The sequence below is a fragment of the Gadus morhua genome, unplaced genomic scaffold (assembly GCF_902167405.1).
Source record: "Gadus morhua unplaced genomic scaffold, gadMor3.0, whole genome shotgun sequence".
NCBI classification, from domain to species: Eukaryota; Metazoa; Chordata; class Actinopteri; order Gadiformes; family Gadidae; genus Gadus; species Gadus morhua.
The window spans coordinates 248,507-261,678 of NW_021964144.1; the positions used below are offsets into that span (position 1 = coordinate 248,507).

The 13,172-nt window shown below is 44.8% G+C and overlaps 1 long non-coding RNA gene across 1 annotated transcript in view; it reads right to left on the minus strand.

Moving 5' to 3' along the window:
- Nucleotides 1-10,756, minus strand: part of LOC115539175 (uncharacterized) — a 105,154-nt gene extending 94,398 nt beyond the window's left edge. The window contains exons 1-2 of the long non-coding RNA XR_003975745.1: nucleotides 10,641-10,756; nucleotides 10,267-10,484 (exon numbers count right to left, since the gene is read on the minus strand). This is a non-coding gene — a long non-coding RNA (uncharacterized LOC115539175). The remainder of the gene's footprint in view (nucleotides 1-10,266; nucleotides 10,485-10,640) is intronic.
- Between the last annotated feature and the right edge of the window lie 2,416 nt (nucleotides 10,757-13,172).

Here is a 13,172-nt window from a genome sequence, read left to right on the forward strand (position 1 = left end):
GTTTTTCATCCAAGCAACACTGCCGTTTTCTTTTTTCAGCAATAACCAAAACTCTCCTCACATTTGTGTACTACCCATTACGCCATGCAGAAACCACCCATGGTAGTTCTACTCACTCCATCGAGTGAGTATTTATTTGACTCACTCGATGGAGTTCAGTGTTTTCGGAGTAGTTGTGATGAAGGCCGCAAGCGCTTTGAACTCTGTTGTGCAGTTGGCAGAAAACTGATTGCATGAAATGAGATTTTAAATTATTGTGCTCATAGCTAACAACACTTTTGTTACTTATTTTGACAGATCAATTCAATCGGAGGAGGCCAACGAAAGAGCGTGTCGACACATGGGTCAAAAAGCAGGGATGGAAGTGCAAGGCTGCCAACAGGGAGCGAAGAGGGAAAAGCCCAGCGGTCTTTGTTGAAAAGCCGTCCTTTATGCTCCTTCATGCTACCAGTGCATCGCCGAGAACAAAACAAGACAGAATCTCAAGAAGAATCTCAATGGGCTCCTGCACTCCTTGCAAGAAACGAGAAAGTCGTTTCTTGCAAGGAGTGCAGATACAGCCAGATACAGCCCTGACCAGATTGAAGAAACAGACTCTGAGGAGGGACTCAGACTCATGATGTTGGGTCAATAGCTCCACAATCACGCTTTTTCTCTTGCGGTCTTTGTTCATGTACGTACAGACGGAGGGCAGATTATATAAGGGAAACCACCTCCTGATGGGACCGGTTCATGACCGGGTCAACGCCTACTAGGGCTTTGACTTCGAACTTCGTGATTCGAATATAATTCGAATATCAAAAAAAATAAAAATAATTCGAACGAATATTAGGCAGCCCTTAATATTCGAACCTGTTATGGGCAGGCCAAGAGGGAGAGACGTCGGAGAACCCATGCAGTCTATTCATAATATTGTAATGACCACGGAAGAGGCAGTGAATGAAGTATTGATTAGACAGCGATTTATTAGAAACATAATAAACAGTTGGAACACGCAAGACCGGTAACCATAGCAACGCCTGTAAACAAACCTCGCAAAGCCCAATCCAGGGCTGAATCCGAATACTCATACTTATAGTATGCATTTTGTAGTACGCCACAAATATAGCGTGTCCGAATGCTCAGTGTGCATTGTGTAGTACGGAAAACGTTTCCGAATGCGTACTACCGCCACAGTATACAACGGTAGGTCACTACGTTACCAGACTACGAGTCTGGTAACGAACGAAGAAGTGATGGCTGACCCGACACTACCAACAGCGGCTTAGAAAGACGTCATAGAAAGCGGCGAAAAAAAGAGACATTAAAAAGAGTAAAAAAGTAAAGTAAGTAATTAAGTAAAAAGAGACATTTTTAATTTAATAGCAACGATGACAAGATGGAAAACAGGTAACTAATCAAGGTAATTTTGCCGGCATCTGAGGGGAGACACGTCATCTCCAAACATCCGGTGGAGTTACGGCGGTGTTCGGAAGAGTTCAGAGGCGTTCTACGCATAGCTGTAGACCGTTCTAGGCGTTCACGCATAGCTGTAGACCGTACTACAAGTGTAGTACGGTCAAGTAGTAGACACTGAACATAAATAGTATGTACTAAGTACTCGGATTCAGCCCAGGTATTACTGAAGGCATTTAATGGTCAAAATATTATTAATAAATATTCGAATATATTCGAATACTAATATTAATAAACAAACGAACTTCGAATATGATTTTTGGCCAAAAGTCAAAGCCCCAACGCCTACCAATGCATCGCCGAGAACAGCTCAATGGGCTCCTGCACTCCTTGCAAGAAACCGGATGAAATATTATTCATACATTAAGAGGATAGATAAAACAAAAACAAAATCAAGCCAACATGATGACGATTGTCTATGATCGGACTATCAATTCGAAAAAAATATTTCTCATGACCTCAAAGTTGAATACTGACAAAACTACTTGCCTTAGACAGAAAATAAAAAGAATTAAACCTTTAGTAAAAACGGGTGAGCACAGTCTCATGTATTGGAATCTATTTTGGATTTTCTTTAACAAATGATTTGTTCCTGAATTGATAGATAGTATTTCTCTATTGATGAGGAATTGATAGTCCGATCATAGACAATCGAACCAGAGAATCTGTCATCACATAGTTCTTTTTTTAGTTCTTTTTGGCCCATTTTGCCCATTTTGGATGACGCTCAGAAGAAAGCAGTTTCTGACTACCTGGCCCATTCTGGGGCAACAGAAGAAGAAGAAGAGGAACAACAGTGTGTTTTCAGGCCTGTCCTTTGTGGCTCCAGCCTTCATGAGAAGACCATCGAAATATGGACACCAACAAGGGTCTCTATTCTCAGTCTCAGTCTGTAAATAAGATTTAATTTCTGTCCCTGGTTTAGGAGTGTGAACAGCTCACAAAACCGTTTCCCTGGATACGACGTAGAGAGCAAGGATGTAAAATGATAAAAAGGGGGATTTTTTTTCAATAAAGCCAGAAGCCAGAGACAGACTCTGAGGAGGAGCAGCTCTGGACCTCTGGATTGACCGGACCAGTGCATTGCCTGGTGAAAAGCTCAAACCTGCTACTGAAGTTGAAGCGATTGTTCGTCCACCGCTTGGCTAGTATTATTGAATGTGCTGCTACGTACACTTGAATTGTTTAGCTCATTGAACAGCTCAACGCGAGCGGCGAGCGAAGAGGGAAAAGCCCTGACCAGATTGAAGAGACAGACTAACCCTGATGGGACCGGTTCATGACCGGGGCAACGCCTATCAGTGCATCGCCGAGAACAAAACAAGACAGAATCTCAAGAAGAATCTCAATGGGCTCCTGCACTCCTTGCAAGAAACGAGAAAGTCGTTTCTTGCAAGGAGTGCAGATACAGCCAGATACAGCCCTGACCAGATTGAAGAAACAGACTCTGAGGAGGGACTCAGACTCATTCTGGGGCAACAGAAGCAGAAGAAGAAGAACAACAGTGTGTTTTCAGGCCTGTCCTTTGTGGCTCCAGCCTTCATGAGAAGACCATCGAAATATGGACACCAACTATGGTCTCTATTCTCAGTCTCAGTCTGTAAATAAGATTTAATTTCTGTCCCTGGTTTAGGAGTGTGAACAGCTCACAAAACCGTTTCCCTGGATACGACGTAGAGAGCAAGGATGTAAAATGATAAAAAGGGGGATTTTTTTTCAATAAAGCCAGAAGCCAGAGACTTCCACCGCTTGGCTAGTAGTCCACCGCTTGGCTAGTATTATTGAATGTGCTGCTACGTACACTTGAATTGTTTAGCTCATTGAACAGCTCAACGCGAGCGGCGAGCGAAGAGGGAAAAGCCCTGACCAGATTGAAGAGACAGACTAACCCTGATGGGACCGGTTCATGACCGGGGCAACGCCTATCAATGCATCGCCGAGAACAAAACAAGACAGAATCTCAAGAAGAATCTCAATGGGCTCCTGCACTCCTTGCAAGAAACGAGAAAGTCGTTTCTTGCAAGGAGTGCAGATACAGCCAGATACAGCCCTGACCAGATTGAAGAAACAGACTCTGAGGAGGGACTCAGACTCATTCTGGGGCAACAGAAGCAGAAGAAGAAGAACAACAGTGTGTTTTCAGGCCTGTCCTTTGTGGCTCCAGCCTTCATGAGAAGACCATCGAAATATGGACACCAACTATGGTCTCTATTCTCAGTCTCAGTCTGTAAATAAGATTTAATTTCTGTCCCTGGTTTAGGAGTGTGAACAGCTCACAAAACCGTTTCCCTGGATACGACGTAGAGAGCAAGGATGTAAAATGATAAAAAGGGGGATTTTTTTTTCAATAAAGCCAGAAGCCAGAGACTTCCACCGCTTGGCTAGTAGTCCACCGCTTGGCTAGTATTATTGAATGTGCTGCTACGTACACTTGAATTGTTTAGCTCATTGAACATCTCAACGCGAGCGGCGAGCGAAGAGGGAAAAGCCCTGACCAGATTGAAGAGACAGACTAACCCTGATGGGACCGGTTCATGACCGGGGCAACGCCTATCAATGCATCGCCGAGAACAAAACAAGACAGAATCTCAAGAAGAATCTCAATGGGCTCCTGCACTCCTTGCAAGAAACGAGAAAGTCGTTTCTTGCAAGGAGTGCAGATACAGCCAGATACAGCCCTGACCAGATTGAAGAAACAGACTCTGAGGAGGGACTCAGACTCATGATGTTGGGTCAATAGCTCCACAATCACGCTTTATCTCTTGCGGTCTTTGTTCATGTACGTACAGACGGAGGGCAGATTACATAAGGGAAACCACCTCCTGATGGGACCGGTTCATGACCGGGTCAACGCCTACCAATGCATCGCCGAGAACAGCTCAATGGGCTCCTGCACTCCTTGCAAGAAACGGGAAAGTCCTCGAAGAGGACCAGATACAGCCCTGACCAGATTGAAGAAACAGACTCTGAGGAGGGACTCAGACTCATGATGTTGGGTCAATAGCTCCACAATCACGCTTTTTCTCTTGCGGTCTTTGTTCATTAATTTCAAAAGACCGCAAGAGAAAGGGACCAGCCCTCAGTCAGTGGAGTCTTCCAGCCATGGTGACCATTGTGCTCTCCCTCAGCCTTCCTTGAGACAGCTAGTGATCGATTTAGAGAGGATTCCTGAGGGAAATTACAAAGTAAAATTCCACGAGGCATTCAAGTCCCTCTTGGAAAACCACCCTGTGACACTGAGTGGTCAAATCCCAAAAGTAAGACTCCGCAGGGACACCTCGGAGGCCAATCAGCGGACGCTTTACACGCACTGGGCGAAAGAGCAATTGGAAATGCGTGTAAAACACACCCGTGGTAAGTTGCATTTGACTTCACATATTCAACATTACTTTCAAGAAAAACTGATTGCATGAAATGAGATTTTAAATTATTGTGTTCATAGCTAACAACACTTTTGTTACTTATTTTGACAGATCAATTCAATCGGAGGAGGCCAACGAAAGAGCGTGTCGACACATGGGTCAAAAAGCAGGGATGGAAGTGCAAGGCTGCCAACAGGGAGCGAAGAGGGAAAAGCCCAGCGGTCTTTGTTCAAAAGCCGTCCTTTATGCTCCTTTCCTCACTCACAGTAGACTGGTTGTTGGATGCAAAACAGAGCCTAGATGTAATGAGATACATAGGCGTCTTTTATTATAATTCTGTATTTCTGTATTTTTCTTGTTTTTTTTCTTGTCACAGGTTTGCTTGTCACTGCTTATTTAACTTATCAAAACATATTTATTGGTGATCATTTGCCGACAGTTAGTTTGATAATTGTCTTCCAACGAGTCTGTAAGATATCGTGTCTGTAAGATATCGTGTCGATATCGTGCAGATCAGAACAAGTGACCACAAGGTCTAAGGTGGACCAAGAAACAAGAACATAACACTGACTGCTGTGACAATAAATAACGACATATTAGCAAAAATAAGTAGAAATATAAAATAAACTATAGGATGAAATATTATTCATACTATAACATTAAGAGGATAGATAAAACAAAAACAAAATCAAGCCAACATGATGACGATTGTCTATGATCGGACTATCAATTCGAAAAAAATATTTCTCATGACCTCAAAGTTGAATACTGACAAAACTACTTGCCTTAGACAGAAAATAAAAAGAATTAAACCTTTAGTAAAAACGGGTGAGCACAGTCTCATGTATTGGAATCTATTTTGGATTTTCTTTAACAAATGATTTGTTCCTGAATTGATAGATAGTATTTCTCTATTGATGAGGAATTGATAGTCCGATCATAGACAATCGAACCAGAGAATCTGTCATCACATAGTTCTTTTTTTAGTTCTTTTTGGCCCATTTTGCCCATTTTGGATGACGCTCAGAAGAAAGCAGTTTCTGACTACCTGGCCCATTCTGGGGCAACAGAAGAAGAAGAAGAGGAACAACAGTGTGTTTTCAGGCCTGTCCTTTGTGGCTCCAGCCTTCATGAGAAGACCATCGAAATATGGACACCAACAAGGGTCTCTATTCTCAGTCTCAGTCTGTAAATAAGATTTAATTTCTGTCCCTGGTTTAGGAGTGTGAACAGCTCACAAAACCGTTTCCCTGGATACGACGTAGAGAGCAAGGATGTAAAATGATAAAAAGGGGGATTTTTTTTCAATAAAGCCAGAAGCCAGAGACAGACTCTGAGGAGGAGCAGCTCTGGACCTCTGGATTGACCGGACCAGTGCATTGCCTGGTGAAAAGCTCAAACCTGCTACTGAAGTTGAAGCGATTGTTCGTCCACCGCTTGGCTAGTATTATTGAATGTGCTGCTACGTACACTTGAATTGTTTAGCTCATTGAACAGCTCAACGCGAGCGGCGAGCGAAGAGGGAAAAGCCCAGTGCATCGCCGAGAACAAAACAAGACAGAATCTCAAGAAGAATCTCAATGGGCTCCTGCACTCCTTGCAAGAAACGAGAAAGTCGTTTCTTGCAAGGAGTGCAGATACAGCCAGATACAGCCCTGACCAGATTGAAGAAACAGACTCTGAGGAGGGACTCAGACTCATTCTGGGGCAACAGAAGCAGAAGAAGAGGAACAACAGTGTGTTTTCAGGCCTGTCCTTTGTGGCTCCAGCCTTCATGAGAAGACCATCGAAATATGGACACCAACTATGGTCTCTATTCTCAGTCTCAGACAAGTTTTTTTTTTAAAAGAGTATTCCTCCGTATTGGTTGGAGGAAGTTAGTGGTAACCAATCGTGAGTCTCTGTGTTCAGTCTTTGTGCACTAGTTCAGCCAACCAATGGGATTGTTGATTCATTTGTTGACTCATGATGTTGGGTCAATAGCTCCACAATCACGCTTTATCTCTTGCGGTCTTTGTTCATGTACGTACAGACGGAGGGCAGATTACATAAGGGAAACCACCTCCTGATGGGACCGGTTCATGACAAGGGTCAACACCTACGCCTACCAATGCATCGCCGAGAACAGCTCAATGGGCTCCTGCACTCCTTGCAAGAAACGGGAAAGTCCTCGAAGAGGACCAGATACAGCCCTGACCAGACTGAAGAAACAGACTCTGAGGAGGGACTCAGACTCATGATGTTGGGTCAATAGCTCCACAATCACGCTTTTTCTCTTGCGGTCTTTGTTCATTAATTTCAAAAGACCGCAAGAGAAAGGGACCAGCCCTCAGTCAGTGGAGTCTTCCAGCCATGGTGACCATTGTGCTCTCCCTCAGCCTTCCTTGAGACAGTGATGTCCAAACAGACGCAGGCCATAGTGGACACTGGCAGCATGGTCACCCTCCTCCGGCCCGACCTGGCGGGGGGAAGGGAAGGGTCACCAATGGAGGTGACATGCGTACACGGGGACACACGAACATACAAGACCTGCCACGTGGTCGTCCAATACGACCACGGGTGCGACCACCAGTGCAGAACAGCTCAACGCGACCAAGCGTTTCCCTGGATACGATGTCGAGAGGACATGCAATAGATGTATTGTAAATACCATCTGATCTCTTCGGATAACGTGGCGAGAAGGCTACCCCAAAGAACGCCAAGAAAAAGAACAACAGTGTGTTTTCAGGCCTGTCCTTTGTGGCGAAAGAGCAATTGGAAATGCGTGTAAAACACACCCGTGGTAAGTTGCATTTGACTTCACATATTCAACATTACTTTCAAGAAAAACTGATTGCATGAAATGAGATTTTAAATTATTGTGTTCATAGCTAACAACACTTTTGTTACTTATTTTGACAGATCAATTCAATCGGAAGAGGCCAACGAAAGAGCGTGTCGACACATGGGTCAAAAAGCAGGGATGGAAGTGCAAGGCTGCCAACAGGGAGCGAAGAGGGAAAAGCCCAGCGGTCTTTGTTAAAAAGCCGTCCTTTATGCTCCTTTCCTCACTCACAGTAGACTGGTTGATCCACTCGGATCTCAGCGGGAGAAGGAGCCGGCAGCGAGAGACTCTCATGGCTTATGTTTTCCTTCTTCTTCTTCTTCTTCTTCGGAGTCGCACTCCACCGCATCCAGCTCCTCTTTATCCATGTTTACGCCTTCAGTCCCCGTCCCGTCCCCCCAGCGTTTCCCTGGATATGATGTCGAGAGGACATGCAATAGATGTATTGTAAATACCATCTGATCTCTTCGGATAACGTGGCGAGAAGGCTACCCCAAAGAACGCCAAGAAGAAGAACAACAGTGTGTTTTCAGGCCTGTCCTTTGTGGCTCCAGCCTTCATGAGGAGAGAGAAGACCATCGAAATATGGACACCAACAAGGGTCTCTATTCTCAGTCTCAGTCTGTAAATAAGATTTAATTTCTGTCCCTGGTTTAGGAGTGTGAACAGCTCACAAAACCGTTTCCCTGGATACGACGTAGAGAGCAAGGATGTATCACTGCTTATATTTGACAGAAGAATTGGAAAGTTTTCCACCGAAATGGAAGGGACTATTCCATGGATAATCTTTTCATTTGTGTTGTTAATTTGTCATTGTGAAGTTAAGACCACGCTGTGAATGACAGAACCGTAATCACACTGGACCCTCCGCCAAATTGCAGCGCAGGGCCCAAGGGAGACAACATCTATGAGTGGTGTTAAACATTGTAACTTAAAGCTGTTACAATGTTGTGGCAATGTTACAAAGACTGAAGTTCAAAAGCCCTACAAAAGCGTTTCCCTGGCTACGATGTAGAGAGCAAGGATGTATCACTGCTAATATTTTACAGAAGAATTGGAAAGTTTTCCACCGAAATGGAAGGGACTATTCCATGGATAATCTTTTCATTTGTGTTGTTAATTTGTCATTGTGAAGGTAAGACCACGCTGTGAATGACAGAACCGTAATCACACTGGACCCTCCGCCAAATTGCAGCGCCGGGCCCAAGGGAGACAACATCTATGAGTGGTGTTAAACATTGTAACTTAAAGCTGTTACAATGTTGTGGCAATGTTACAAAGACTGAAGTTCAAAAGCCCTACAAAACCGTTTCCCTGGCTACGATGTAGAGAGCAAGGATGTATCACTGCTTATATTTGACAGAAGAATTGGAAAGTTTTCCACCGAAATGGAAGGGACTCAATGTTTTGAATTCAATGTTTCGTTCAAAAAGAAAAACTGCCTATTTGTTGTCGTCATGTTTCGTTTTTGATAAAAAGGGGGATTTTTTTTCAATAAAGCCAGAAGCCAGAGACAGACTCTGAGGAGGAGCAGCTCTGGACCTCTGGATTGACCGGACCAGTGCATTGCCGAGAACAGCTCAACGCGAGCGGCGAGCGAAGAGGGAAAAGCCCTGACCAGATTGAAGAGACAGACGAGGACTTCTACCAGACAGAGGACACGTATTACATGTCCTGGAGCTGATGGAGGGGGGAGAGCTGTTTAACAGGGTGAAGGCGGGACAAGGCCTGGATGAGGCTGTGGCTAAACTCTACTTCTACCAGATGCTGATGGCAGTGGAGTACCTCCACAGGAATGGCATCATCCACAGAGATCTGAAACCCGAGAATAATCTATTGGCTTGGCGTCGTTGTCCTGGCTGATGCCGTAGATGGTCAGCGTGCTGCGGGAGAGAGAGAAATCAATAAAAACGTGTGCGTGTGTGGACATATATATGTGTGCGTGTGTGCTATGCACATGTTTGATGAACTAATCCATCCCACTCACCACATCCCTGGTGTCTCCTCCTCCTCCTCCTCCTCTTTGCCTTTAGCAAACACTGGAACATCAGATTCTTGCACTATTGTATGAGCTTGAGGGCCGGTATTGGGGCTGGGGCTGGGGCTGGGGCTGAGGGTTAGAAAAAACAAACAGCAAGAGAAAAAAGGACAGCAAATTAGCTTGAGAAATAAATTGATAATGGAAAGAATGCATAATTGCCATGTATTTTTCTTTCACTCACAGTACGGTGCCAGGGACGACAACACCTGATGACGCCAACTGTGCGAAAAACAAACATAATTAACAACTCTCAGAGTGAGACAAGATATACTCATCCTGCTTCTGGAAACATTTGACCCGAAGCTTGTATGTGTTTTAATTATGTGTTTTAATTATGTTTGTATTATAATTGATAATGCCTCATTAGCATTCCTTCTTAAATGTTTTATATTGTTATATATATATATATATGTGTGTGTGTGTGTGTGTGTGTGTGTGTGTGTGTGTGTGTGTGTGTGTGTGTGTGTGTGTGTGTGTGTGTGTGTGTGTGTGTGTGTACATATACGTGTGCGTGTGTGTGTGTGCTATGCACATGTTTGGTGTGTGTGTGTGTGTATGCACATGTGCGTGTGTGTGGTCCTGACCTGAGGACCGCCGGATGTGCAGCACGTAGCCGATGATGTCCTGGACATCAGGACACCTGGATGGCGCCGGGCGACAACGCCTGGGCCCGCACCTGTGTGGGGGCCCCGGGGAGCCCGTCGGCCCAAAGCACTGTGAGGCGGGCGCTGGCCTGCGTGGAGCCGGCGCTGTTCTCGGCGATGCACTGGAGGAGTTGCTCCCTCTTAGTTGCGGGAGAGAACTAAAAGGGAGAGAGAGAAATCAACCTTTTTGTTGTTATATCTTTGGTCAAATGATTAAGCAGTATGTGCGGGCTAATCTATCTTCAGGGCTTTGAAAGGGATAATGTTCACTGCACATTACTCCTTGCAGAAATGTCTTGCAAATGTCTTTGTACCGGTCAATCCGGAGGTCCAGAGCTGCTCCTCCTCAAGAGTCTGTCTCTTCAGGTGAGCAGACTCTCACCTGGCTGGACTTCTCTCTCCTCATGAAGGCTGGAGCCACAAAGGACAGGCCTGACAACACACACACACGCTCACACACACACACACACACACACACACACACACACACAAGCATACGTTGACAGTGTACGTTTCGTGAACACTGGATTACGTCGCATTTCAACATAAAATAGCGTGTTATACACACATACGCACGCACACACACACACAAGCACACAGGGAGAGGTAAGCAAGTGATGTGTTTGTATTATTATTGATAATGCCTCATTTGCATTCCTTCTTAAATGTTTTATATTGTTTTATATATGCGTGTGCGTGTGTGTGTGTGTGTGTGTGTGTGTGTGTGTGTGTGTGTGTGTGTGTGTGTGTGTGTGTGTGGACATATACGTGTGTGTGTGTGTGTGTGTGCTATGCACATGTTTGGTGTGTGTGTGTATGCACATGTGCGTGTGTGTGGTCCTGACCTGAGGACCGCCGGATGTGCAGCACGTAGCCGATGATGTCCTGGACATCAGGACACCTGGATGGCGCCGGGCAACAACGCCTGGGCCCGCAGCTGTGTGGGGGCCCCGGGGAGCCCGTCGGCCCAAAGCACTGTGAGGCGGGCGCTGGCCTGCGTGGAGCCGGCGCTGTTCTCGGCGATGCACTGGAGGAGTTGCTCCCTCTTAGTTGCGGGAGAGAACTAAGAGGGAGAGAGAGAAATCAATAAAACCCCTTTTTGTTGTTATATCTTTGGTCAAATGATTAAGCAGTATAAGGCTAATGTATCTTCAAGGCTTTGAAAGGGATAATGTTCACTGCACATTACTCCTTGCAGAAATGTCTTGCAAATGTCTTTGTACCGGTCAATCCGGAGGTCCAGAGCTGCTCCTCCTCAAGAGTCTGTCTCTTCAGGTGAGCAGACTCTCACCTGGCCGGACTTCTCTCTCCTCATGAAGGCTGGAGCCACAAAGGACAGGCCTGACAACACACACGCACACACACACACACACTCACATTTACGTAATAATGCAATAATAATAAACGGAGATTCTCGGAGAGCACAAGTAATAACAGTCTAATCATAAACTGTAAAGAATTTAAGTCATGCATTGTTCACTTACATTTGACTCTTGATCAATTCGTAACGTATATAAGTTAGCAGCCGTAGCAGCGCCATTTTGCGAATGAAAACCATGTGGACTCAATCAATATATGTCTGAATATACGAAACTTCGTTTCGTTTGTTTTTATAGTAACAATATTTGGCCAAAACATTGTGGCTCGGGCTGATGAACATTCAATTGTAACGTAGTTTGAGAAGTAAAAGAAAGACAATGACAATCGTCATGTCGTAGGCCTACTGACCTCACGAGCAGGGTCAACGAGCACGGTCAACCATAAAACTTTGTTTTACCCAAGAATTCTGTCTTCTGCCTTTATGTTTGTTAGTCCAAAGGCTGCTGATTTTACGTTTGTTGGACACCGTAACAGTGTGTCACTATCTTATTGCCTGCATGAGAAATCAATGTTGTTATAAGCTGTTACGTCTTTCTCTCACCGATCGCACATGGCTGACTAGGGCCGTACCACTTCGGGAGGGGTCGCTCAGTTGAATTGGTTGCGCCCTTGAGTTAGTCTGAAGCCATGGCACACAAATATACATTAACTTGTATATTTGTAATAATTAATTAATCCTCACCAACTAGGAAGCTGACACACCGTTATTGTTCAATAATTAATAATGAAATAATAATATTAAACGGAGATTTTCTCGGAGGTGTTCGGGTCCAGTGGACCCGGAGCTAGTTTAAGTGTGGAAATCATAGGTTCTGTATCTATCTATCTATCTATCTATCTATCTATCTATCTATCTATCTATCTATCTATCTATCTATCTATCTATCTATCTATCTATCTATCTATCTATCTATCTATCTATCTATCTATCTATCGTGTTGGGAATAACACGTTGTTATAACACGTTGTTCTACCACTATGTAGGTCTAGCTATGTCATTCATTATGCTATGAATTCTCTGTGAATGAAATTGAGAAGACTGTCCATGTATCCATCTATCTATCCTTTCTATTCTATCTATTCACCCTCATTTTCCCTTTCTCCTGTGTGTGTGTGTGTGTGTGTGTGTGTGTGTGTGTGTGTGTGTGTGTGTGTGTGTGTGTGTGTGTGTGTGTGTGTGTGTGTGTGTGCGTGTTGCCCCAGGACGAGGCCTCTCTCTCTTACTTAATACAATACACAGGGCAGTGCAGGGAGCTCTGTGTGTGTCCGTGTGACCCTCAGTGACCTTTAACAGAGAGCAGGCTTAAGGGGCCTACCTGGGGAGGTGTCTGTGCCTCTGGGCCTGTCAGTGACTTAATGAAACACACAGGGCAGTGTTTGGTGCTCTGTGTGTGTCTGTGTGACCCTCAGTGACCTTTAATGAATGGACAGCAGGCTTATGAGGCCTACCCGGAGAGGCGGAGAGT